The following is a 27,686-nucleotide window of genomic DNA, read 5'->3' on the forward strand; positions in this document are numbered from 1 at the left end:
AGACACATGGCAAATGACATTTAATAGAGAAAAGTGTAAGGTACTGCACGCAGGAAATAAAAATGTACATTATAAATATCATATGGGAGATACTGAAATTGGAGAAGGAATCTATGAAAAAGACTTAGGAGTTTTTGTTCACTCAGAAATGTCTTCATCTAGACAATGTGGCGAAGCTATAAAAAAGGCAAACAAGATGCTCGGATACATTGTGAAAAGTGTTGAATTTAAATCAAGGGAAGTAATGTTAAAACTGAACAATGCACTAGTAAGACCTCTTCTTGAATATTGTGTGCAGTTCTGGTCACCTCGCTATAAAAAAGATATTGCTGCTCTAAGAAAGAGTGCAAAGAAGAGCCATTAGAATTATTCCGGGCTTAAAAGGCATGGCATATGCAGACAGGCTAAAAGAATTGAATCTGTTCAGTCTTGAACAAAGAAGACTACGTGGCGACCTAATTCAAGCATTCAAAATTCTAAAAGGTATTGACAGTGTCGACCCAAGGGACTTTTTCAGCCTGAAAAAAGAAACAAGGACCAGGGATCACAAATGGAGTTTAGACAAAGGGGCATTCAGAACAGAAAATAGGAGGCACTTTTTTACACAGAGAATCGTGAGGGTCTGGAATCAACTCCCCAGTAATGTTGTTGAAGCTGACACCCTGGGATCCTTCAAGAAGCTGCTTGATGAGATTCTGGGATCAATAAGCTACTAACAACCAAACGAGCAAGATGGGCCAAATGGCCTCCTCTCGTTTGTAAACTTTCTTATGTTCTTAAACTCTTTATCCTCCTCTCTCTCTTGTTCTCTATTCACTGAACACCCAACCGCGAGTAGGTGAAAACATGTTGCTTTTATGCAGCTGTACCAAGACTCGACTGCTAATCATGTCCCCGTGCTCATATATTACTTTTTACTTGCATGTGAAGTGCTGTGCAATCCTCGTGCCTAAATATAAATATACATTTTTAAACACACGTGAAACACAGACCCGTTTATATCCTGTGTACCAATGACTACATACCAACATTTAACACACTACACGCAACATATAACAGGTAATATACACAGGGGTGGGCACTTTGTCACAAGGAGGTATGCTCCTCCTAGGATCATCTGGCCTCAGGTCCTAGCGCGATAAAACAGGCTGCACTGCTTGCCTCTCAAGAAGGCATGGAAAAGCTTGGCCTAACAGGGTTCCCTCCAGTAGATTCCACCATCGAGGCCCTGGTTAAGGCCCAGCCAGCGGGTAGATTGGCTGGAGACCCAGCACGCCCAAACCCTCAATGCAAGGTGACAGAAACGCATCTCGAGCGGGCATTTGCAGCAGAAGCACAGGCAACTCACCTGTCAGACATGGCAAGTGTGCTCACGGCCTATATGGATGGTGTACTACGTGAGGCCCCACTCCCTGAGCTAGTGGCTACGTAGCTACGTTTCCTGTCCAGCACACTGCTGCAGATCTCCGGTCTCAAGGGCAAGCTCTTGGCCGGAGCCTGGCTAGCTTGATCGTGGCTCATAGACAGCTGTGCCTGTCACAAGCCAGAGTTCCTGATGCGGATAAGGCCGCGATGCTAGACGTGCCTATATCCCCAGGACATACCATTGAGCCAGCCGTGGAAGAGATCTTACCAAGATCACACTGGGAACGCGAGGCGTCCCCGCAGGTGCTTCCTCATGAGGCAGGTCAAACAACTTGCGAGCTCCTCAGACTCGGACAGTCACCAGGACAGTTCCAGCACCCACAGCTCCACTGGGTGACCTAAGGCATCACCACCAGGGCACACCAACAGCAAACAACCAGGCCTACCCGGCAGGCAGAGGGAACGCAGGTCGTGGCCAGCCCACACACCAGCATCCCAGGAGGTGTTTCCAGGTCCAGCGCCCTAGAAAGCCATCCCAAACTGCCCCACTGCAGCCTCAGCAGCCCAAGCAGGGCCCTTGAAGGCTGGTAGCCTCAGACCCCCTTTACGGCACAACAGCTGCAGTACTGGCACGCTTGCACCTCAGGTACCTGTGTCCTCGCCACCGTGTAAAATGGTTACGCACGTCACTTCAGTTGACCTCCTCCCTTTCGAGGTATCATAAATACTTTCATGGCAAACCCTCTCCAGGCTTCGGTACTTCAGCAGGAAGTGGCCACCTTGCTGTGCAAGGGAGACATTCATTTCATAGACCCCACCTCCCATGCAGAGGGGTACAACTCGAGCTATTTTCTGGTATCCAAAAAAGATGACAACTTTTGCCCCATTCTAGACCTGAGGCTCCTCAATGGGTTCTTAAAAGAAAGTAGGTTGATCTGTTCCCAGCCACAAGATGGAGCAGTGGCCCCCACGGCGGTCATGACAGAGCATCTGGTGAGGCTGGGCCTCGCCATCAACTATGCAAAAAGTCGGCTAATACCAGTGCAGTGCACAATGTACTTGGGGCTCCGGCTGGACTCCGGTATGATAAGAACATAAGAACATAAGAAAGTTTACAAACGAGAGGAGGCCATTCGGCCCATCTTGCTCGTTTGGTTGTTAGTAGCTTATTGATCCCAAAATCTCATCAAGCAGCTTCTTGAAGGATCCCAGGGTGTCAGCTTCAACAACATTACTGGGGAGTTGATTCCAGACCCTCACAATTCTCTGTGTAAAAAAGTGTCTCCTATTTTCTGTTCTGAAAGCCCCTTTTTCTAAACTCCATTTGTGACCCCTGGTCCTTGTTTCTTTTTTCAGGCTGAAAAAGTCCCTTGCGTCGACACTGTCAATACCTTTTAGAATTTTGAATGCTTGAATTAGGTCGCCACGTAGTCTTCTTTGTTCAAGACTGAACAGATTCAATTATTTTAGCCTGTCTGCATATGACATGCCTTTTAAGCCCGGAATAAGTCTGGTCGCTCTTCTTTGCACTCTTTCTAGAGCAGCAATATCTTTTTTATAGCGAGGTGACCAGAACTGCACACAATATTCAAGATGAGGTCTTACAAGTGCATTGTACAGTTTTAACATTACTTCCCTTGATTTAAATTCAACACTTTTCACAATGTATCCGAGCATCTTGTTAGCCTTTTTTATAGCTTCCCCACATTGCCTAGATGAAGACATTTCTGAGTCAACAAAAACTCCTAGGTCTTTTTCATAGATTCCTTCTCCAATTTCAAGTATCTCCCATATGATATTTATAATGTACATTTTTATTTCCTGCGTGCAGTACCTTACACTTTTCTCTATTAAATGTCATTTGCCATGTATCTGCCCAGTTCTGAATCTTGTCTAGATCATTTTGAATGACCTTTGCTGCTGCAACAGTGTTTGCCACTCCTCCTACTTTTGTGTCGTCTGCAAATTTAACAAGTTTGCTTACTATACCAGAATCTAAATCATTAATGTAGATTAGGAATAGCAGAGGACCTAATACTGATCCCTGTGGTACACCGCTGGTTACCACACTCCATTCTGAGGTTTTTCCTCTAATCAGTACTTTCTGTTTTCTACATGTTAACCACTCCCTAATCCATGTACATGTGTTTCCTTGAATCCCAACTGCGTTCAGTTTGAGAATTAATCTTTTGTGCGGGACTTTGTCAAAAGCTTTCTGGAAATCTAAATAAACCATGTCATATGCTTTGCAATTATCCATGCATGCATACCTGTCAGACAACAGAGTTGCAGCTATCGACCAGGGTCCCAACCCTGGGGACAATCATAGTCCTATCGTCCAGTGGGGCTACAAGCTTGGACGTGTTCGGCACCTCAACACAAACACGAGTTGTGGTTTGTGCTGCGTGACAACGCCTGACGTTCCTCACGTGTCACCTAGCCTCGGATGCAGCCCTACGCTGGTGACGTACATCTTACTCTTCATGAAGGTGAGAGAATGTGAGTTGTGTTAAACCGCCAAGTAGTTAGGGGGTGGTCTGGGAAGGCAGAGGAGTAATCCGATCCTGGCCGGACTGCTGGTGCAAAGTGTTTTTTGTACGCTTTCTGGCCTATATCTCTGCTCCCAGCCTTTCTTGAAAAGGTCCGGTTAGAGGAGGCATAAGTTCTCCTAGTGGCCCCGGAGAATTTGGTTTTCGACCCTGTGCCATGACCCAATATCCTGCCCTATGTCAGTCATCTTACAGTTTCTTTAAGAACTGCCTGATGCTGGTAGATCACCTTCCATTTTGAAGGTGTATTTAGCTGCTATCTCTGCCCCCGTAGATTCGGTGTCTCTGGGTGCAAATTTCTTGGCTACTCGATTTATTAAAGACGCTTGGTGATTACACCCTCTCAGGAGGACTGTTCTCCCTGAATGGAACCTTATTATTGTACTGGAGGCTCTCACAAAGGTCCCGTTTGAGCACATACACTCAATTGAGCTGAAGTACTTATCTATGAAGACAGCCTTCCTGTTGGCTATCACCTCTGCTAAGGGGGTCAGTGAGCTACAGGCGCTGTCTGTGAACAGCTTCTGCATGTGTATTTGGGCGGATGGCAGCAGGGTGCCTCTGTGCACCAACCCTGTTTTCCTCCCCAAGGTGATCACAGCCTTCCACATTAATCAGTGTGTGGAAAAGGAATCTTTCCATCCACCACCTTTTGCTTCAACGGAGTATGAGAGATTGAATTTCCTCTGCCCAGTTTGGGTATTGGGATGCCACGTGGATAGGACAAAAGCTCTTCATCAGTCTGACCAGCTCTTCATCTGTCAATGGGACATGACCCTAGGACAGCCCCTCTCAAAGCAACGTCTGTCGCAATAGATTGTGGACACAGTCACGACTGCATATTATGGTGCTGGTTTGCCCCCACCTCGGAGGCTAGCCACACACTCCACTAGAGGGTTGGCTACATCTTAGGCCCTCAGAGGGGCCTCGATGTCCAATATGTGTACTGCGGCTTGCTGGGATACGCCACATACTTTCTCCAGGTTCTACCCCCTTAGTGTGGTAGATCCTGCTCTGCTTTTAATAGACTTCACTGGCACTGTAAATGTGGTACTGGGGCCTGGGGTCACAAAACCTCTTGCGGGTAGGAAAATGTGCACCATTGCTCAACACTGGTTAAACCTATACAGTTGTGACAAATGCGAGTGGTGTGGTGAATAAAACGATTGTCCAAACAGGTATGTTCCCAAAAACATCTGTGTTTTTAATAAACAAACAAAAAGAACCACCCCTCTACCAGCAATGGTACTGGGGGGAACACAGCTGGTTTACAGACCAAAACAAAAACAATAACACTCTGTGACAGAAATACAATGAGTTCTGGTGATAAATCTTCCTCCCGACCTGTGAGGGCACTAAAGAACGGGAGGAGAAGTATCTGGAAGGGCTGACCTGACAGTTCGTTTCCGGGACCGGGAAGTGGGTCAGCCTGGAAAGAAGCGAAACTCTGTTGTAAGACCGTATTGACCTGAAAGGTAAATGAGGGGCAGCTGCAAGTAATAAGGCAGCTGCAACCGTTTACCTAGATGTCATGCGGGATTACATATAGGGGCCAGGGTAATGCTGTTCTTTTCCTTCATTTGGGTAAAGGCTCAGGAGAGAGAAGGACCGAGAGAGGAGCTCTCGTGCAGAAAGAGAAAAGCATGTTGTGTATTGTGTATTGTCTGTCTTGTAAGTGTCTGTGTTTTGCACCACCAGACAATTAACTCACCAATTTGGAGCTGTCAACGAGGGTCAGCACAATCCGGATCACCACTGCACAAAACCGTCACGAAATATCGTGCCTTCACTCAAACCACAAGCACATCTGCACTCATCCAGGACTGGTGACCATGTATTTGTTTTCTGTTCGGGACTGTGCCCCGTTTCTTATCCCCATGCTTTACACATGGTTGTGTATTGCCAGGGATTTATTATTTAAACAGTCACCAAACCTGCAATACAAATAAAGAGCACTTTCTAAAGGATTATAAGTGTCTGCCTTTCACTTCTGCACCGCATCACCGCTACACCTGTTCCCCCTTTACCAGTCACTTTGCCACACACTTCAACAGTCCTGTGCACGACAATGTGCTTTTTAATCCGCAGGGTGGTGCTGGAGTCGTGTAGTGAGGGTAGTGCCCTGGTGATGCGGGCTGGCTCTGTGGCTGCAGCCACTGGCTCCGTACTCCTCCTCTGCAACACACAACAAAACAACACGTAACAAAAAACAACATAATGCTCCGGCCAGTGATTACGTTCTCAGCGCAAGGCAACGTACTGAAGTAGCTGCTTCCCCTTTGTACCCACAACCTCCTCCCTGCAATCAACCCGTCTCCATTGTTTCTCCAATAGAGGGCTGCCCCGCAGCTGATTGCAATGGAATTGTTCAGGGTAAGTGCAACTATGCGTGTCCCCTAAAATGGTCACCTTCCGGTTTCCACCAGGTCCATCTAGGAGGCAGCCTACCACTATTCTTACCCAGCGCCCTTTCTGATAGGGAGGGAGATTTACAACATGGACTCTATCACCTTATCACACATCTCACCCCGCTAATATTGTCACCTTCTGGTTTCCACCTCCCATCACCGAGGTCCATCTAGGAGATAGCGTACCACTATCCTTAACCAGCGCCCTTACTGATCTACTCTCTCTTCTTATCACAAGAGTCCACTCATTATTATGACCTATTCTGTTGTAAAAGCAGCCATTAACTGAACCTTATGCAAGCACACGCTCTGCCTCTTGCATTTTGTGATAACCCAGTATTACAAAATGCATCAAATAGCCGATTACATTTACATTGATATACCGACACCGGGGGGACCTTTTTTCATAGGCTGGTCTATGAACAATAGTCCGTGAAGGGACAATTTTCCAGGGGGGCCAAAATTTTGCATAACACCATAACTGGACGTTCTGCAGTGAATATTACAGGAAAAGCATTAATGACCAAGAACTGGTAATCGATAATCGTTACTTTCACGTTAGTTTTTTTTGGACGACTGTACTAGGAATTTTGGACAGATTTTATTTTAAAATGTAAAGCCCACACAACACCCTGTTGAGGGGACACGGTAAAAAAAGGTCAGAATATATATTTATTAATTACTAGATTAATTAATAAAGAATTCATATACAGTATAGCCTAATGTGTAATATCTTTATTTCCAAATATGGGAACTCATTAATAAGCGCAATAAGACTCTCCACTCCTGGGTATTGGATGCACTAGAATAACTTCAGGGGCTGAAGGCATATCCATCACCCTGTCATGTTGTATTGCTTACATAGTGTGTGTGTGTGTGTGTGTGTGTGTGTGTGTGTGTGTGTGTGTGTGTGTGTGTGTGTTTTGATGGAACTGTATGATGCACAAATACACATTTGTACATTTTTCTTTTTAAATGGAAGGTTTAAAGATGCTATGTTGGAATGTTTTTCATTTATAAAATGCTCACAGTGTTCCTTGAGAGCCTGTTGGTTTTGTCGTGAGTGCAATTGCTGGTAAAAACACAAAGGGTGAAACACATCTCAATTCAAATAATCTCTTTGTAACAGCTGATTGGAGCACCGTGACGGGGTGCCCCGCCCCTTTATATGATGTGTGCTATATTATTTGTATTATTATTTTCATTATAATTGTTATTATTTGCATTTTTGTTTGTTTGTGTGTGTGTGTGTGTGTGTGTGTTTGATTAATTATTGTGATTAACTGCATTATTTTATGTTAGTTGGCAAGGATGGGGTTAATTCCCCAACTGAACAACTGTGGAATGTGACAGGTGGTTGAGAGTTAATTGAGTGACAGTAGTGTAATTAACTCCTAGCCACCTGCTATATAAGGACCAAGCTTCATCCGGGTAGTTGGTGAGTGTTTGGAGCTGAGAGTAGAGTCATGCTTGTGTTGTATTTTGTTGCGTTAGCCTTCATGCTGATTTATTTTGCTGTTTGTTTGATTAATAAATACTATACACTGTTTATGGCAGTTTCAGCCCCACATTCAGTCTGCTGTGTACTGCTTCCTGGTCTGTGACATCACCACACATGCCACTCAAGGCATCCTTGGGACAAGCACTTAGAGCCATTATGTGTTTGGGATGTAAAACAAAAAATATTGATTAGAGGAGAAACCTCAAAGAACATAACATAGTGTACCACAAGGATCAATATTAGGTCATCTGCTATTCCTAATCTACATTAATGACTTAGATTCTGGTATAGTAAGCAAACTTGTTAAATTTGCAGATGACACAAAAATAGGAAGTGTGGCAAAGGTCATTCAAAATGATCTAGACAAGATTCAGAACTGGGCAGGCATAAGGCAAATTACATTTAATAGAAAAAGTATAAGGTACTGCATGCAGACAATAAAAATGTGCATCATAAATATTATATGGGATATGCAGAAATTGAAGAAGGAATCTATGAAAAAGACCTAGAGTTTCTGTTGACTCAGAAATGTCTTCATCTAGACAATGTGGAGAAGCTATAAAAAAGGATGCCCTCTAGCTAAACGAAAAAGTATCAATAACGCTTTTGCAGATTTGCACGAATCTGCGATATTAGAAAGTTTTTTTTAAAAATTATTATTATCAGCACAGAGACAGGCAGTCTATTTAAACAAACTAAAATAAACTAACATGTCTGATATAAAGAAATACAGTACATTTCAACTAATCGTACACTAATTCTGGATTGTAAAATATGATGTGTTTAATTGCAATTGTATGAAGTGAACAAATCCAGAATTAAAATCGTGTAAACCAGACACCACATGTTACGCCACACGCTCCATACAAGCGCGTGATAAATAAACTACATCTTCCAGAATTCCACAAGAAGCGCTTCAGTTACAGATTGAGCAATATAGTCGTTGATTGGCTGAGACGAGAACCTAACATATTCAGTGTAGCAACACGGAAGCCTGTTTGTTAGCGTTGCTGATCAATAGTACAGTACTACCTAGCAACATTGATGCTGAACTAGCATTAAAGTCGATTGTGGCACGTATATTTAAATTCACCTTTTAAATATATCATTCTGCTGTAGGCGTTCTTGTTACTTTTGTTTGCCGTATTATATTGTTAGTTTTCTTGGATTCAGGTGAGTAAGGATGTTTAGAAAATTCGTTTGTCGCGAAATGTATTCACTTCATAAACTTGACTTGTAAAGTGTAAATCTTCTTTACATTATTCGTGTAAACAGTTTATCATTTTTAATATTAACTATTTATATTGAAATAGCAAACAAAAGATAAGTGACACATTCAGGCACAGTACAGGAAGGTCCGTAGTTTGTTACGTAATTTAAATTAAAATCTCCCGCTGGTGGAGGCGCCCTACAAACAGAAAAACACAGCGAATGGAAACACTACATCTGTTGCGCGTCCGAGTATTACTTATTTGTATTCAAATTTGTTTCGTTTACCTGTCATTTTGTTTTGTTTAAATCTAGCATGGATGCAAGCATACAAATTTTTATACGCTTATTTTTCAGCAATGTAGTTAACAGTCGTTGTTTGTTATTGTATTTTACATTATATGACAAGCATAGCTTAAGTAGAATATTTTGTATTTCATATTTTAGGTGTACGGACATTAGATCTATAACGGAGCCCCCACAAACTCGAGACAGATTCTAAGAGGTAAGACTTTTCTGACATTTTTCTTGAAGAAATGTAAGGTGACCAAATTTTGAAGTCCTTAAACTGGGGCAGTATGGAAACGTTGTGAATAACTTCCAAGCTACGTAGAAGCTCTACTAGGGTTTTTATTTTCACTTTGGCAATGTTTGGTCTAATATCATATTGAAAGTGAATTTAGAGACTCGTAGTGATATCAATTCAGAGTGGAATATTTTACTTTCTAAAACTTCGTTGTGAATAACTCCGAATTGCCTTTGTAATTAAATTTCTACACAAGTATAGTTATTACATTACACGGTAGCAATTCAATAATATCAAATTATGAGATTCTCAATTCACAAATATTTTATTGCTGATTACTTTTACAAATCTAGTCCCCTTTTCTGCCTAAGAAACTGCATCTTCTCTGATTTCCTCTTTCAAGTTTCTCTTTCTGTTCTCTATGGCTTGCTATCCTCCAGTATTCATATCTCAATATTTGTATTTATTAAATGGTTTCTTCACAGAATATTTTTTTAAAATATTTAATTTCTTACCATTTAATATGCCATTGTATCTGTTCTGTATGTTTTCTTCCTATTGCAGTTTTTCACAGATAATCAGCTTTTCTAAGTTTTGTTTAGAAGATGCCCTGGTTGCACAAACAGGAATTACCTTCTGAAATAGTTATTAAGTATGGTAAATAGAAATCCGGGTAGGCAAACCCTTTGGGTCAACTGCAGTGTACCAGATTGAGTCCACTTTGTGTCTAACTAGTGGATTAAGCAGGTTTAGCCCACTTGATTGGACTAAAGTCAGTACACCTGCTAATCCCGATTTGCAGCGAACCACAAGTTAATTGTCACAGGTAGATCATCTGCTAAATCAGACTAAAAGAGATCCCGATTGCAGCATACTAAATCAGATTCGTGATGATCCTGTTTAAGTGGATTAACTTAGTACTGTGAAGGATAAGACTAACTTAGTACTCTTGCTTGTCCCAAGATGACAAGTACATCTGAAAACTTTACTCTACATTTCTTATGTCCGTCACGTTCGGGCAGTCAGATCTGTGAGAATAAAGTCTAGCGCAATATATTGTGTGTGTGTGTGTGTGTATATGTATATGTATAAGGCTCTACCTTTTAAATAAATGTTTTAACCATGTACCTTTTGATACTGTTTTCAGTTAACAAAATACAATTTCAGTTTATATGCTTTAACTATAAACAACTGATGGTCCATTCTCATGTAATGAAACTTTTCTGTGCCTATGCAGCAGTGACGGCAGCTTAAATGTAAGGACAGTATAATCTGTCAGTTTGAAATGTGCACGAAAAAATACATTTTATTTTTACTTAAATATGTTTTATGTAATAAAAAGGCATCTTTCTTTTTGTACAGGGATCCCTTTATATATTTATCTAACGCTGAACTCTACATATCAGATTAGTAAAGAATGGTTTATACAGCTGTAATTTTAGGATTGAGAGAATTAAAAAAAATAACTGTACATAATTTTTATATTTTATTCAACATCATATAGTCAAAAACTACAACATGATATCGCGGAAGCCTACCGGATGCCAATAGCAGCAGTAGTGTCATGTTAGATTTTGAAATGTCACATATTTCAATTTGTCACTTTTCTGTTAAGTGTGTTAAACAGGTTTCAACCAACTTTATGAAGGAAAATGGATTAATGCAAAGCTTTTCGCCGTAGCTGTAGGTTAGTCCCCATTATTGGTCTGACTTGTTCGGATCAGTTAAACCAGGTCTTCTCAAACCTGGTCCTGAGGACCCCCTGTGGCTGCTGGTTTTCATTCCAGCTGAGCTCTCCATTATTTAACTAGACCCTTAATGGAACTGATAATTTGCTTAATTAGACCTTTTTACTTGTTTTCAGCTCTTGAACAGTTGCATATTTGAAGTTAGCTATAACATTTGATAAGTAACTTGAACTGCAACTGCAAAAGTAATTGAGAGCTCGGTTGGAATGAAAACCAGCAGACATAGGGGGTCCCCAGGACCGAGTTTGAAAACCCCCTGAGTTAAACCAATTACCAGGATCATCTGTTTGGTACACTGTAATCAGGATTAAGTTAGTACAGATTTGCAGGATTTCCTAGTCCCCATTTTAGTCCACTTGATGTGACTGAATCACTGGTACGCTGCAATTGACCCTTTTAAGTTTCTCTGCATAGTCGTGTTTCTAAATTCTCCCTTTAACATGCTGTAAGGCAGGGGTCTCCAGTCCTGGGGCCTCATTTGTCAATTGTTCGTACGCACAGATCTGTGCGTAAACTGTGCATACGCTCGATTCCACACAAACTTAGTGATTTATCAAATTTCAACTTGACGTGGAAAAGTGCATACCTCTACACAAACTTATGACCATCGGTACACTACTTCCAGTGGCTGAAAAGTGATATTGCACGCTTCAAACATTTTTTCTTAAGTAAAATAAGATATTGGGCGTTTGTACAATAGTTATTCAAGGGCTGTTGTTTTATTAATGTTAATGTCCAAATAAATATATTAGCATATAAATGCATCCGCACAAGTGGATAACCAGACTGTGATAAAAAAAACACATTTAATGACTTGGTGAAATTATCCACTCACAACTAGCTAGTCTTATTGACATGTTACGCATTCCTGTAGTTTGCACACTAGTTTTTGTAGACACAATGCGCCTTTCACCCTCAACCTTCATGTCAAACCATTCCTTTTTATTTCAGTCATGGTCTCAGAACTCACCGAGTTTACAGCAGCGGTGACCTGCCAAGCTACATATTTTTGGTTATTTGACTGGCCACTACATAAGCTGCTGAAAAGGGAGGACTTTTTAGACTCCACCTTGCTTAACAGAACCTCAATCTCACTGTCTGTAAAATTGCGTTTCTTGGTTTTCCTTAGCTGTGCACCTGCCATTGCTGCTTTAGAACATTTTGTTCTTTCTCTTTTAGAATGTTCATTGTCACTTTGAAATATGCTGCTATTTACGCACCATATATGGCTAGTGAGGGCATGAATTGAAGCGCACATATGCACATTTATAGGATGAGTGTGATTTATCAACAAAACCGTGCGTAGGTGTGGCATACACCAATTTCATAAATCCCATTTTTTTTTCTTGCATACTCAAATTTATGGGTTTGAGCGTACGCTCGAAATTAGAATCAAATTTATGCCAAGTTTGATAAATGAGGCCCGAGGTCCTGGAGGGCCGGTGTCCCTTCTGGTTTTTGTTCCAGCTGTACCCTAAATGAATTGGACCAATTAAGCTTCTAATAAACACATAATTGGTCCAGTTAAGTAATTTAGGGTATAGTTAGAACAAAATCCAGGAGGGACACTGGCATTCCAGTACAAGGATTGAAGACCCCTACTGTAAGGTATCACTTAAAACTTCAATCTATGCAGTTTTTTTGCTACTAATCAGTGATCATGAGAAAGCGTCTTCTGACAATCTAAATTAGATAACTGTACCTTTTTACAAAAGCTAATTTCATATTTGGCAATTAATATTTTCAGAATCGTGTCGTTCTGAATTAAAATACTACTGTTAAAAATATGAACTGTATCAACAAAACCACAGTACATGTAAATGGAAGCCTACTTATTTTAAAACACAGTCCTTTTCAGATATATGTTTTTGATATTGTCTGTTTTTCAGGGAACACAAAAGGGTTGGAACGGGCCAAAATGAAATGGTCTGATATGCGTCGCATGCGTTTAACCATCACCGAAGTTTATATAAAATTTATATAAAAATTTATATAAAAACAAGGAGTCACCGAATTAAAAGCGATGTATCCTGCCTCAGGGAACTTATTTAGATGTCTTTAAGAAAGGTCAAATGAAATGAGGGTGCGATTCTTTTCTTGAAAAGAATAATTCCAACACAATATAGGAGCCGTTCATGTTAGACTACCCTAGTTTAACGTCTTCAGGCAGCGGGAGTGATGATTCAGAGGACGATAGCCGCCAGTTAATTTTAACAGTCAGTGGATGAACCCACCCGCAATGCTCTGTGATTGGTTGCAAATATGAATTTATATTTGTAATTAATTTAGAACAATTTGTAAATTTTATTTTTCACTTTGACATTATGGACTTTTTTTGTGTTGATCAGTGGCAGAAACTCCTAATTAAATCCATTTTGCTTCCATGTTGTAACACAATAAAATGTAGAAAAGTCTAAGGGGGGTGAATAGTTTTGAGAGCCACTGTATGTGTGTTACAGTACCAGTCAAAAGTTTGAGTACACTTGCTGGAAACTAGGTTTTTTCATAATTGACAATGTTTTACGTCGTATACGTTTCTGTAAATACTTGAAAATGAAAACAAGTTACAATATACAAAACATAAGGAGTATCAAAGCAATGTTCAAGAAAATTGAAAATTGTCTCTCAATCTTGGATTCCTCAAAATAACCACCCTTTGCCTTAATAACAGCCTCACAAACACGAAGCATTCAGTTAACAAGTTTCATCAGGAAATCACCTGACGTGTCTTCCCAGCTCTTCTGCATCAATTCCCAGTGATGTAGTGCACTTGGGGGTAGATTTACTTTGACTCATCTTTTCAGTTTGTCCCATACAAGTTCTGTGGGATTGAGGTCTGGAGACTGGGCAGGCCAGGTCATTAGATTGAGCTGTCCTTCACTTTCCTTCTTCGCCAGATAGTTCTTGCACAACTTTGAGGTGTGTTTCGGGTCATTATCTTGCTGAAAAATGAAGGACTGCCCAACTAGCCATAATCCTGATGGAATGGCATGCCTTCTGAAGTATGCTATGATAGCCATGCTGGTTGAACTTGCCATGGGCTTGATAAAGATCACCAACTCTGTTACCAGCAAAGCAACCCCAGACCATGAAGCTGCCTCCTCCATGGGAACCACACATGCAGAATTCATGCGTTCACCCTCTCTGCGTCTTACAAATACTCGGCAGTTGGACCCAAATATTTCAAATTTTGACTCATCGGTCCAGAAGACCGACTTCCATTCCTCAAATGTCCAGTTTCTGTGTTTTTTTGCCCAAGTAAGTCTCTTCATCTTATTCTGCACTCTTAACAATGGTTTCTTTGCACACAGTTCTGGAAAAAATTAAGAGACCACTGCAAAATTATCAGTTTCTCCGGTTTTACTATTTATAGGTATGTGTTTGGGTAAAATGAACATTTTTGTTTTATTCTATAAACTACTGACAACATTTCTCCCAAATTCCAAATTAAAATATTGTCATTTAGAGCATTTATTTGCAGAAAATGACAACTGGTCAAAATAACAAAAAAGATGCAGTGTTGTCAGACCTGGAATAATGCAAAGAAAATAAGTTCATATTCATTTTTAAACAACACAATACTAATGTTTTAACTTAGGAAGAGTTCAGAAATCAATATTTGGTGGAATAACCCTGATTTTTCAATCACAGCTTTCATGCGTCTTGGCATGCTCTCCACCAGTCTTTCACATTGATGTTGGGTGACTTTATTTTAAATTCAAGCAGCTCGGCTTTGTTTGATGGCTTGTGACCATCCATCTTCCTCTTGATCACATTCTAGAGGTTTTCAGTGGGGTTCAGGTCTGGAGATTGGGCTGGCCATGACAGGGTGTTGATCTGGTGGTCCATGTGACAAAGAGAATGGATTCTTGTTTTAGATCTCCCTTCCGACCGGTGAGGACGTTAGGGAGGAAGAGCAGTCACCCCCAGGGGAGGTGGAAGTTGGCCACCTGGAAAGGGGGTGGAGCCGCGGTGCGTAACGTCATCTACCCGGTGGGGAAGCGCGGTGGCAATCGGATTGGTTGACAGTGGTTGCCCTAGCTGACCAATCGGGACGGGACGGACCGTAGAAATGGGTGCGTGGCCCACGGTTCTGTTCCTTCTGGCAAGGTACCGAGAGAGAGAAAGTAAGAAAGAAAGAAAGACGGGTCGTTTTATTGTTGTCCTGCTAACTCATCTGCTTCTCTACATTCCAGAGCACTAACGGGACGCTCCGGAAAATACGTCGGAGGAGCGACTACCCGGAAGTGCTGGATTACAAGGAGAAAGACTGATTGCTTTAGTTTGTTTGTTTATTGTTTGAGACTGCAACCCCGTTACACTCAGTGTGGTCGGGTTACACATTGTTGTGTATCCCGGCTTCCTTATTTATTATTATTATTGTTATTATTATTATTTTTGTGTTGAGTGTGCTTTCCCTGAACTGGGGAAGGGGAATAAAAACTCAGGCACAGAAACTGGACTGGAGTCTCTTGATTTACGCCGCCGCTACGCACAGTCTGCCACACGTGGAGTCAGAAGCGGGAGATGGATCCAGCCACTTTGGCGGCGGTCCTGGAGGCTTTGGACAGCCGGAGGGAGGCTGAGGAACGGAGGAGGGAGGAGCGGTACACAGCTCTCATTGAGAGGGTCAGGATGGGGATGATGTCGGTAGCGGGCTCTGGGATGGTGGCCCCGAAGGCCCGGGCCCAGAAAATGACGGCGGAGGATGACCCAGAAGCCTATCTCATGGCATTTGAGAGGCTGGCCACCACCGCAGCATGGCCCCGGGAGTACTGGGCAAGCCAACTTGGCCCCTGCTTAATTGCGGAAGCACAAGCAGCATACCGGGCCATGACTGACGACGACGCTGCCCAGTACGACCTGGTGAAACAGGCTATCCTCCACTATGTTATCACAGGGGAGACTCACCAGGTCAGGTTCCGGGAGTTCCGGCAACCAATCACCTAGCCCAGGGTGGTGACCCAGCAGCTATGCGACCACACGGCACAATGGTTGAACCCGAGCCAGAAAACCGGGGTTCAGATGGGGGAGGCCATTGTCATGGAGCAGTTCTGCCATGTGGTCGGAGCTGAAACGCGGGCCTGGATTCGCCGGCACAACCCTGCTACCCTGGACCAGGCTGTGGCGTTGGCCAAAAATTTTGAGGACGCCCGCATGTCCGCCCAAACCACTCTGCTGGACTGCCCCTTACCGAGGGACCACCATCAACACCCCCCCCCGGACCAAAACCTGCCAGACCACCGACCTCGTCAGGCCAACCGGCCCCCTTACCATGGCGGCAGAGGTTGGCCCCCAGCTGGGGTAGAATGGTGTCCCCCGCCCCGCTGTCATACTAACAGCGGGACAAATACATACCGCCCTTGTCCTCTGCCTCACCAGTCTGTTTTAGGTGTCAGCAGCCAGGACACATCGCCAGATACTGCCCAGCAGCCATGGAGTGCGATGTGGCTGCATGTCACCTGGTGTGGGAAATGGTCGGGAGGGCCCGTGTATAGTTGATGTTATGCTGGGGAATGTGAAAACCCACGTGTTAGTGGGCACAGGGTGTGAGCAAACTTTGATTCGGACAGCTCTCCTCGGCGGTGTGTCGTGGCAGCCACAAGGACAGGTGGCGATCTCCTGTATCCATGGAGACACGGCGACATATCCCACCTTAAAAGTATATCTATTGGTAGGTCCGATAAAGCGCCACCTGGTAGTGGGGGTGGTCGAAAAGTTACCACACCCGATTATTCTGGGTCGAGACTGGCCGCAATATAAGGATTTAGTAAAAGTATCGGCAGCCTCGACCATATGTGTAGACACGGCAGACCCCCGGGGAAGGGAAGTAATTGGCACCATTTTCCCTTTCCATGCAGAACTCTTTTCTCCACTTTTTCGTCCTAGGAAAACACACAAGGAGAGATGGAGGAAAAAGTGGGAAGGTGCATTGATTCGACACGGTTGGGGCCTGGCGGGGGAAGTGTCTGATGGTCCTAAGCGACAATTGAAGGGAGTGGGAACTCAGTGTGACTGGATGGGCGAGGTTACAGCCCCTGTCAATATCCCGGACGTGTGGGCCTCAAGCGGACCTAGTGTGGGAGCAGAACAAAGACCCCACACTGGTGCACGCTTTGGAACAGGTCCGGTCTGTTGAGGGTAAGGATGTTGACGGCATTGGGATGCTGATATATCCCCACTTTATTGTAGAGGGGCACTTACTATATAGGGTAAATCTAGCACAGGGCAGCCTGTCAAACAGTTGATGGTTCCCCCGTCCTGTCGACCCGAGGTCATGAGGCTGGTGCATGACGTCCCCTTTGCAGGACACCTTGGTGTTGACGAGGAGGGACCGAATACTGGCTCGATTTTACTGGGTGGGACTCTACACTGAAGTGGCGAAATATGTAGCTACCTGCCCGGAATGCCAGAGAGCAGCGCCGGGCCGAGTGCGCCCCGCCCCTTTGGTCCCACTGCCTATTGTCTCCACTCCCTTTGAACGCGTTGCAATGGACATAGTTGGGCCGGTGCTGCCTTCTGATTCTGGGTACACGCACATATTAGTAATGTTAGTAATGGTGGATTATGCAACGCGGTACCCGGAAGCAGTTCCTTTGCTGTCTACTAGTGCCACTGCAATTGCAAAAGAATCGAGTCAGATTATGGCTAGAGTAGGGATTCCCAAAGAAATATTAACTGATCACGGAAGTAACTTTTTATCAAAAACGCTACAGCAGGTGCATAAAATTCTAAAGATACGTCCCATCAGGACGTCTGTTTATCATCCCCAAACGGATGGTCTGGTGGAGCGTTTTAACCAAACCTTGAAGCAAATGTTGAGACGGTTTGTGAGTCAGGAGCAGAAACATTGGGCTACTCTTCTGCCTTACTTACTCTTCGCTGTGAGAGAGGTGTCTCAGAGCTCGATGGGATTTTCCCCCTTTGAGTTATATGGCTGGCAGCCACGGGGCATCCTCGACCTGTTGAGAGAAAGTTGGGAAGAACACAAAAACTCCTCTAAAAATGTAGTGCAGCATGTGCTCCTACTACGGGATCGTCTTGATTTAATTGATCGCTTGGCTCATGACAATCTCAGATCGGCTCAACATCAGCAACAGCAGCATTACAATACTACTGCACGTATTTGAACCTTTCGACCAGGAGATAAAGTAATGTTGCTGCTTCCGTCATTGGAGTCAAAACTGTGTGCTAAATGGCAGGCTCTGTATGAGGTGATATGGGCCGTAGGGCCAGTAAATTATGAAATTGGGCAACCCGATAGCCGAAACAAAACGGAAATCTACCATGTTAACTTATTAAAGCCCTGGAAGTACCCGGAAGTGCTGGATTACAAGGAGAAAGAGGATTGCTTTCGTCTGTTTGTTTATTGTTTGGGACTGCAACCCTATTACACTCAGTGTGGTCGGGTTACACATCGTTGTGTATCCCGGCTTCCTTATTGTTTATTATTATTATTATTATTATTATTATTATAATTATTATTATTGTGTTGAGTGTGCTTTCCCTTTGAACCCTTCCCCTTAATAACCGTGTCACAGAACCTGACCTCAAAGTTTCTTGATTTGCGCGACGATACGTGTCAGTCTGTGTCCTCTATCCACACCTTGATTGACCTGGCTGTGTGGCATGGAGCATTGTCCTGCTGGAAAAACCAGTCCTCAGAGTTGGGGAACATTGTCAGAGCAGAAGGAAGCAAGTTTTCTTCCAGGACAACCTTGTACTTGGCTTGATTCATGCGTCCTTCACAAAGACAAATCTGCCCGATTCCAGCCTTGCTGAAGCACCCTCGGATCATCACCGATCCTCCACCACATTTCACAGTGGGTGTAAGACACAGTGGCTTGTAGGCCTCTCCAGGTCTCCGTCTAACCATTAGACAACCAGGTGTTGGGCAAAGCTGAAAATTGGACTCATCAGAGAAGATGACCTTACTCCAGTCCTCTACGGTCCAATCCTTATGGTATTTTGTAAACCTCAGCCTGGCTCTTCTTCTCATTGATGAAGGGCTTTTTTCTAGCTTTGCACGACTTCAGCCCTGCCCCTAGGAGCCTGTTTCGAACCGTCCTCACCGTGCACTTCACCCCACTGCCGTTTGCCATTCTTTTTGTAGGTCACTTGATGTCATCCTACGGTTGCTGAGTGACATTCAAATGAGTTGGCGGTCAGTGGAGAGTCGTTTTCGCCCTCTGCCGGTCTGTAGCTTTGTTGTCCCCAATGTGTGCTGCTTGACCTTTGACCTTGTTCGGACAAAAATTCAAAGGGCATAATAATAGGAGCATGCTATAGACCGCCAGATTCAGACGGTGAGAACAATAATCTGTTATACAATGACATTAGAAATGCGTGTAGCAAAGGAGAAGCCATACTAATGGGGGATTTCAACTTCCCCCAAATAAAATGGGAAAACCCGGTGGGTAGCACGAAGGATGAAATAGAAATGGTGGAAATGACAAATGACTGCTTCCTAACACAATTTGTCAAGGCACCGACTAGAGGGGAGGCATGCCTTGATTTAGTCTTTTCAAATAACGAAGACAGAATAACTAAAACAGAGGTCAGAGAACCGCTGGCAAACTCAGACCACAACATGATCTCATTTGAAGTGTTTTTTAAAATCCCCAAAAGTAATGACTAAAGCTAAGGTTTACAATTTTAGAAAAGCAAACTATGAAGGTATGAAACAGAGACTAACAGAAGTAGATTGGAGTAAAATAGAGAAAACACCCACAGAAGAAGGATGGTTGTTCTTCAAAAATGTAGTACTAGAGGCGCAAAACAATTATATCCCTAAAGTAGACAAATCTAAATGTAAAACTAAATTGCCAAAATGGTTTAATAGATCAATTAAAAAAAATATTCAGCGAAAAAAGGCACTTTACCGAGCATTAAAAAAGAACCAAAAAGAAAGTACGCAGAAAGAGTACACAGAACTGCAAATGCAAGTCAAAAAGGAAGTTAGAAAGGCCAAGAGAGAAATAGAAATGAACATTGCTAAGGGAGCTAAAACCAATTCCAAAATGTTTTTCCAATATTACAACAGCAAGAGAACATTCAAAGAGGAGATTAAATGTTTAAGAGATACAAATGGCAAAATTGTAGATGAAGAAAAAAAAATAGCAAATATATTAAATGATTACTTTTCACAAGTTTTTACAAAGGAAGATACTGACAACATGCCCCACATGTCATCCAGTTCCTATCCAGTTTTAAATAACTTTAGCATAACTGAGGCAGAAGTGTTAAAGGGACTAGGAGCTGTTAAAATAAACAAATCCCCAGGGCCGGATGAGATCCTCCCAGTAGTACTCAAAGAAATGAAAGAAGTAATTTACAAACCGCTAACCACGATCATGCAGCAGTCTCTTGACACAGGGGTGGTACAGACAGACTGGAAAATTGCAAACGTAATACCGATCCACAAAAAGGGAAACAAAACTGAACCAGGTAACTACAGACCAGTAAGCCTGACTTCTATTATATGCAAACTTATGGAAACTATAATAAGATCCAAAATGGAAAATTACCTATATGGTAACAGTATCCTGGGAGACAGTCAACATGGTTTTAGGAAAGGGAGATCGTGTCTAACTAACTTGCTTGATTTTTTTGAGGATGCAACATCGATAATGGATAATTGCAAAGCATATGACATGGTTTATTTAGATTTCCAGAAAACTTTTGACAAAGTCCCGCACAAAAGATTAATTCTCAAACTGAACGCAGTTGGGATTCAAGGAAACGCATGTACATGGATTAGGGAGTGGTTAACATGTAGAAAACAGAAAGTACTGATTAGAGGAAAAACCTCAGAATGGAGTGTGGTAACCAGTGGTGTACCACAGGGATCAGTATTAGGTCCTCTGCTATTCCTAATCTACATTAATGATTTAGATTCTGGTATAGTAAGCAAACTTGTTAAATTTGCAGACGACACAAAAGTAGGAGGAGTGGCAAATACTGTTGCAGTAGCAAAGGGCATTCAAAATGATCTAGACAAGATTCAGAACTGGGCAGACACATGGCAAATGACATTTAATAGAGAAAAGTGTAAGGTACTGCACGCAGGAAATAAAAATGTACATTATAAATATCATATGGGAGATACTGAAATTGGAGAAGGAATCTAAAAAAAAGACCTAGGAGTTTTTGTTGACTCAGAAATGTCTTCATCTAGACAATGTGGGGAAGCTATAAAAAAGGCTAACAAGATGCTCGGATACATTGTGAAAAGTGTTGAATTTAAATCAAGGGAAGTAATGTTAAAACTGTACAATGCACTAGTAAGACCTCATCTTGAATATTGTGTTCAGTTCTGGTCACCTCGCTATAAAAAAGATATTGCTGCTCTAGAAAGAGTGCAAAGAAGAGCGACCAGAATTATTCCGGGCTTAAAAGGCATGTCATATGCAGACAGGCTAAAAGAATTGAGTCTGTTCAGTCTTGAACAAAGACGACTACGTGGCAACCTAATTCAAGCATTCAAAATTCTAAAAGGTATTGACAGTGTCGACCCAAGGGACTTTTTTCAGCCTGAATAAAGAAACAAGGACCAGGGGTCACAAATGGAGTTTAGACAAAGGGGCATTCAGAACAGAAAATAGGAGGCACTTTTTTACACAGAGAATTAAGAACATAAGAAAGTTTACAAACGAGAGGAGGCCATTCGGCCCATCTTGCTCGTTTGGTTGTTAGTAGCTTATTGATCCCAAAATCTCATCAAGCAGCTTGTTGAAGGATCCCAGGGTGTCAGCTTCAACAACATTACTGGGGAGTTGATTCCAGACCCTCACAATTCTCTGTGTAAAAAAGTGCCTCCTATTTTCTGTTCTGAATGCCCCTTTGTCTAAACTCCATTTGTGACCCCTGGTCCTTGTTTCTTTTTTCAGGCTGAAAAAGTCCCTTGCGTCCACACTGTCAATACCTTTTAGAATTTTGAATGCTTGAATTAGGTTGCCACGTAGTCGTCTTTGTTCAAGACTGAACAGACTCAATTCTTTTAGCCTGTCTGCATATGACATGCCTTTTAAGCCCGGAATAATTCTGGTCGCTCTTCTTTGCACTCTTTCTAGAGCAGCAATATCTTTTTTATAGCGAGGTGACCAGAACTGCACACAATATTCAAGATGAGGTCTTACTAGTGCATTGTACAGTTTTAACATTACTTCCCTTGATTCAAATTCAACACTTTTCACAATGTATCCGAGCATCTTGTTAGCCTTTTTTATAGCTTCCCCACATTGTCTAGATGAAGACATTTCTGAGTCAACAAAAACTCCTAGGTCTTTTTCATAGATTCCTTCTCCAATTTCAATATCTCCCATATGATATTTATAATGTACATTTTTATTTCCTGCATGCAGTACCTTACACTTTTCTCTATTAAATGTCATTTGCCATGTGTCTGCCCAGTTCTGAATCTTGTCTAGATCATTTTGAATGACCTTTGCTGCTGCAACAGTGTTTGCCACTCCTCCTACTTTTGTGTCGTCTGCAAATTTAACAAGTTTGCTTACTATACCAGAATCTAAATCATTAATGTAGATTAGGAATAGCAGAGGACCTAATACTGATCCCTGTGGTACACCGCTGGTTACCACACTCCATTCTGAGGTTTTTCCTCTAATCAGTACTTTCTGTTTTCTACATGTTAACCACTCCCTAATCCATGTACATGTGTTTCCTTGAATCCCAACTGCGTTCAGTTTGAGAATTAATCTTTTGTGCGGGACTTTGTCAAAAGCTTTCTGGAAATCTAAATAAACCATGTCATATGCTTTGCAATTATCCATTATCGATGTTGCATCCTCAAAAAAATCAAGCAAGTTAGTTACGTTCTCCCTTTCCTAAAACCATGTTGACTGTCTCCCAGGATACTGTTACCATATAGGTAATTTTCCATTTTGGATCTTATTATAGTTTCCATAAGTTTACATATAATAGAAGTCAGGCTTACTGGTCTGTAGTTACCTGGTTCAGTTTTGTTTCCCTTTTTGTGGATCGGTATTATGTTTGCAATTTTCCAGTCTGTGGGTACCACCCCTGTGGCAAGAGACTGCTGCATGATCTTGGTTAGCGGTTTGTAAATTACTTCTTTCATTTCTTTGAGTACTACTGGGAGGATCTCATCCGGCCCAGGGGATTTGTTTATTTTAAGAGCTCCTAGTCCCTTTAACACTTCTGCCTCAGTTATGCTAAAGTTATTTAAAACTGGATAGGAACTGGATGACATGTGGGGCATGTTGTCAGTATCTTCCTTTGTAAAAACTTGTGAAAAGTAATCATTTAACATATTTGCTATTTTTTTTTCTTCCTCTACGATTTTGCCATTTGTATCTCTTAAACATTTAATCTCCTCTTTGAATGTTCTCTTGCTGTTGTAATATTGGAAAAACATTTTGGAATTGGTTTTAGCTCCCTTAGCAATGTTCATTTCTATTTCTCTCTTGGCCTTTCTAACTTCCTTTTTGACTTGCGTTTGCAGTTCTGTGTACTCTTTCTGCGTACTTTCTTTTTGGTCCTTTTTTAATGCTCTGTAAAGTGCCTTTTTTCGCTGAATATTTTTTTTAATTGATCTATTAAACCATTTTGGCAATTTAGTTTTACATTTAGATTTGTCTACTTTAGGGATATAATTGTTTTGCGCCTCTAGTATAGTTACATTTTTGAAGAACAACCATCCTTCTTCTGTGGGTGTTTTCTCTATTTTACTCCAATCTACTTCTGTTAGTCTCTGTTTCATACCTTCATAGTTTGCTTTTCTAAAATTGTAAACCTTAGCTTTAATCTTTACTTTTGGGGATTTAAAAAACACTTCAAATGAGACCATGTTATGGTCTGAGTTTGCCAGTGGTTCTCTGACCTCTGTTTTAGTTATTCTATCTTCGTTATTTGAAAAGACTAAATCAAGGCATGCCTCCCCTCTAGTGGGTGCCTTCACAAATTGTGTTAGGAATTGTGAGGGTCTGGAATCAGCTCCCCAGTAATATTGTTGAAGCTGACACCCTGGGATCCTTCAAGAAGCTGCTTGATGAGATTTTGGTTTCAATAAACTACTAACAACCAAACGAGCAAGATGGGCCGAATGGCCTCATCTCGTTTGTAAACTTTCTTATGTTTTTATGTTCTTATGTTCTTATGAACCCCTGTCTTTGAAATTTTAAGGATGGAAGCAACCCGACGCTCACTGTATCCCTCTGCCAGTAAAGCCAGAATTGAACCCTTCTTTTCCTCACTCAAAACTTTCCTTTTCCCATCTCTTTGGGCACTGTCAATAATTATTTTTTGATTCCAATTACTTTTGAGGTACTACTAGCACTGTTTTGCCATCCAGCTGGTCCTATTGCAAGAGGATAGTGATGACCACAGGAGTGGTTTTTATACTTTTCCTCGTTAAATAAGATTTGGTTCAGGTGATCCCCTAATCAGTACCTCATTCATTAGAATGAGGTGTGCCTGTGTTGGAATTCAAGAGACACTGGAATGGAATGGCTGCCATACATGTAGAGATGCTGATTTAAGAAAAATTTTCAGTGGTCTCATTGTTTTCCAGAGCTGTATATATACACACACACACACACACACACACACACACACACACACACACACACACGTGTGTGTGTATATATATATATATATATATATATATATATATATATATATATATATATATATATATATATATTGTAAAAACGATCCTCGCACTCACGGAGTTCGTTGCCCCTTTAAGATAGACCCAGGACACAAAAATTGATTTTTTTTACGGCGCTGACGCGCACTTTTTAATAAGCACAGAAATGAAAACAAAACAAACGCCTAGCTCCCTCTTGGAGCTCTGACTAAACATAGACTGGTTCCTCACTAAACCACAGGACGGCTAAGCCGTTTACCTGACAAACACCAAAACGGGCTTCTCTCAGCACTCTCTTCAATACGACTGGACACACACGCAGTCGGGCTCTTCACTCAGCCCTTCACCTTCAATACGACTGGACACACACGCAGTCGGGCTCTTCACTCAGCCCTTCACCATCAATACGACTGGACACACACGCAGTCGGGCTCTTCACTCAGCAGCCCTGATCAGTCTGGCTGCCTCTCTTAAATACCCTGCACCTGTCTCTAATTTATAATTACGACCAGGTGCCGAGGATTAACTAAATCATTAAAACAATTACACAATTAAACCCCATAACACCCAAATGTGCATTCTCACAAGGTTTTTAGCAGGGAAGGATTTTAACCCCCTCCCTGGTACCTTACATATATATATATATATATATATATATATATATATATATATATATATATATATATATATGTATATATAAAAATGGTGTGTCACACATAAAAAATGTGTGTGTGTATTTTATTTACATGTTAACAGAAACCGTTTGACAATGTTTCAATACTATAACTCACACATTAAATGTTACACATGCAAAATTTAATCTTTTGATTTGTATAATGCGTATTATGTAAACAAAAGTTGGTGTATAAAAATCCACTACCAAATTGTTATACGTAGCAACGGTATATGGCACCGCTGCCATGTATGGAGCAGGGTATAGTATCCATAGCACTGGGGGTGTACCTATAGCGGTTGTAATTAATTTGTAAAACTGAGCACTGTCCGCCCCTCCCCCTCCAGCTTGTGTTATCCAGAGGCAAACCTTTAATTTCATTCGCCACCTCGACAGCAAAGCTTTGAGCGTAAGCTGTATCTCCGGGTTCACTTGAGAAAGTAAGTTCGTATTATTGTTATTATTATTATTATTATTATTATTAGTAGTAGTAGTAGTAGTAGTAGTAGTAGTAGTAGTAGTAGTAGTAGTAGTAAAATGTGAATGATAACCTGCTTGTAACGGTTACTGTTAAATAAAGCTGCAGTTGGTGCTGCTGCAATGCAAGCTTACTGTATATATCGCAAGCAGCATCCATTATGTGTAAAATATATACAGTCAACTCTCTTTATACCGCCTGGTGAGGGCCATGGCCAAAAACGGGCAATCAGCGAGGGTGGTGTTATAGTGAGGGTAAAAAAAAAACAAAACACAAACACACCTATGTTTGCAGTAAATTCAAATGTTTTATTTTTTTAGTTATACAATTACAGTATCTCCAGGCTATTTAATAAAACATTAATCTTTTTTAAAAATACAGTACTAGTTCTTAACACAACAGCAGGTCTACTAGTGATGTCTTATCATCTTTTCCCATCTGTATGAAACAAACATGGTTACTTTTGAGGAACAGTTTATACTTTAAAAAAAAATAAAAATAAAGTTTAGTGTCAAATCACCCAAACAACAATTTCATAAAAACAAAGCGTACAATTTTATTTTAATTTTTTTTTGCTATACTGTCATTGGAATGTTTGTGGCTATAAGCCTGCTGAATACTATTGAGCAATACCATCTATTTATTTCACAAAGCAATTTAAGCTCAACAGCATTCTTTTTTAAGCAGTTCCAAAAAAAAAAAAACCTTGACTATGTAGAGGCAAGCACTTTTCTTAAACAAAAAGTAAAAAAAAAAAAAAAAAAAAAAAAGAAAACTATTCTGCTGTTTACAAAACTGCCAGCCTTCATTTGAGCAAAACTTCCACGTAAACAAACAAACCTCTTGCCATACTTTTTTCTTTTTATTGTGGTTTTAAAGTCTCTTATTTTAGACCGCGTTAAGCCTTTTTCAGGTGAAACAAATCGACCCTTTCCATCAAGGTATGCCATTTGTTTTTATCCATTAAAATGTCTAAGTGTCTTTCGATTAACAGTATATGCCTCACTTAGGCGAGAAAACATTTGCCATGTCTTGTTGACTTGCTTTCTTATTTTCAGATGCATACATGCATAAATGTAGGGTCGACTTGCCACTTTGTACTTTCTGTTTTGCTTAGGCAGCAGGAGTGTTGATGACATTGGTATGAAAGTTCAGTTACAATGAATTAGGAAAGTGAGTCAAGGGTTAACTGCATAACTTTGTTTTAATTGGCCATGATTATTTCGCTGGCGCTACAATGAGGGAAACTACAATGCTTATATTTATGTTTGCTTGGCTTGGGAAGTTGGCGGATGGCGGACAGCGGGGTGGCGATATAACAGGTAAAAATAGCACTGTTTATATTGGTGACATTTGTTCAGAGAGAATAACAGGCGGTATGCAAGGAGGGTGGTATAACGCGGGACAACTGAGTATATACATGTTTTATGTAAATTATAAAAACATGATTGCTGTTCTACATAATGTGTTTTTAAAATTTACATGTCAATGTTTTATTCCATTTATATGGATTACTTGTAAAATAATAGGATTTTCAATCAAATATATCAAGCAGCTATGGTGACATCACCATTAAATTGTGCAAAATTGTACCATAGA

The 27,686-nt window shown here is 41.4% G+C and overlaps 1 protein-coding gene across 1 annotated transcript in view; it reads left to right on the plus strand.

Annotated features, from left to right (window-relative positions):
• The first annotated feature begins 8,807 nt into the window (after positions 1-8,807).
• The window catches only part of ccdc77 (coiled-coil domain containing 77), a 122,480-nt gene continuing 103,601 nt past the window's right edge, over positions 8,808-27,686 (plus strand). The window contains exons 1-2 of the mRNA XM_041255492.1: positions 8,808-8,996; positions 9,480-9,537. The gene's annotated coding sequence lies outside the window, so the exon portion shown is untranslated. The remainder of the gene's footprint in view (positions 8,997-9,479; positions 9,538-27,686) is intronic.

Source organism: Polyodon spathula, chromosome 7, assembly GCF_017654505.1.
Source record: "Polyodon spathula isolate WHYD16114869_AA chromosome 7, ASM1765450v1, whole genome shotgun sequence".
NCBI classification, from domain to species: Eukaryota; Metazoa; Chordata; class Actinopteri; order Acipenseriformes; family Polyodontidae; genus Polyodon; species Polyodon spathula.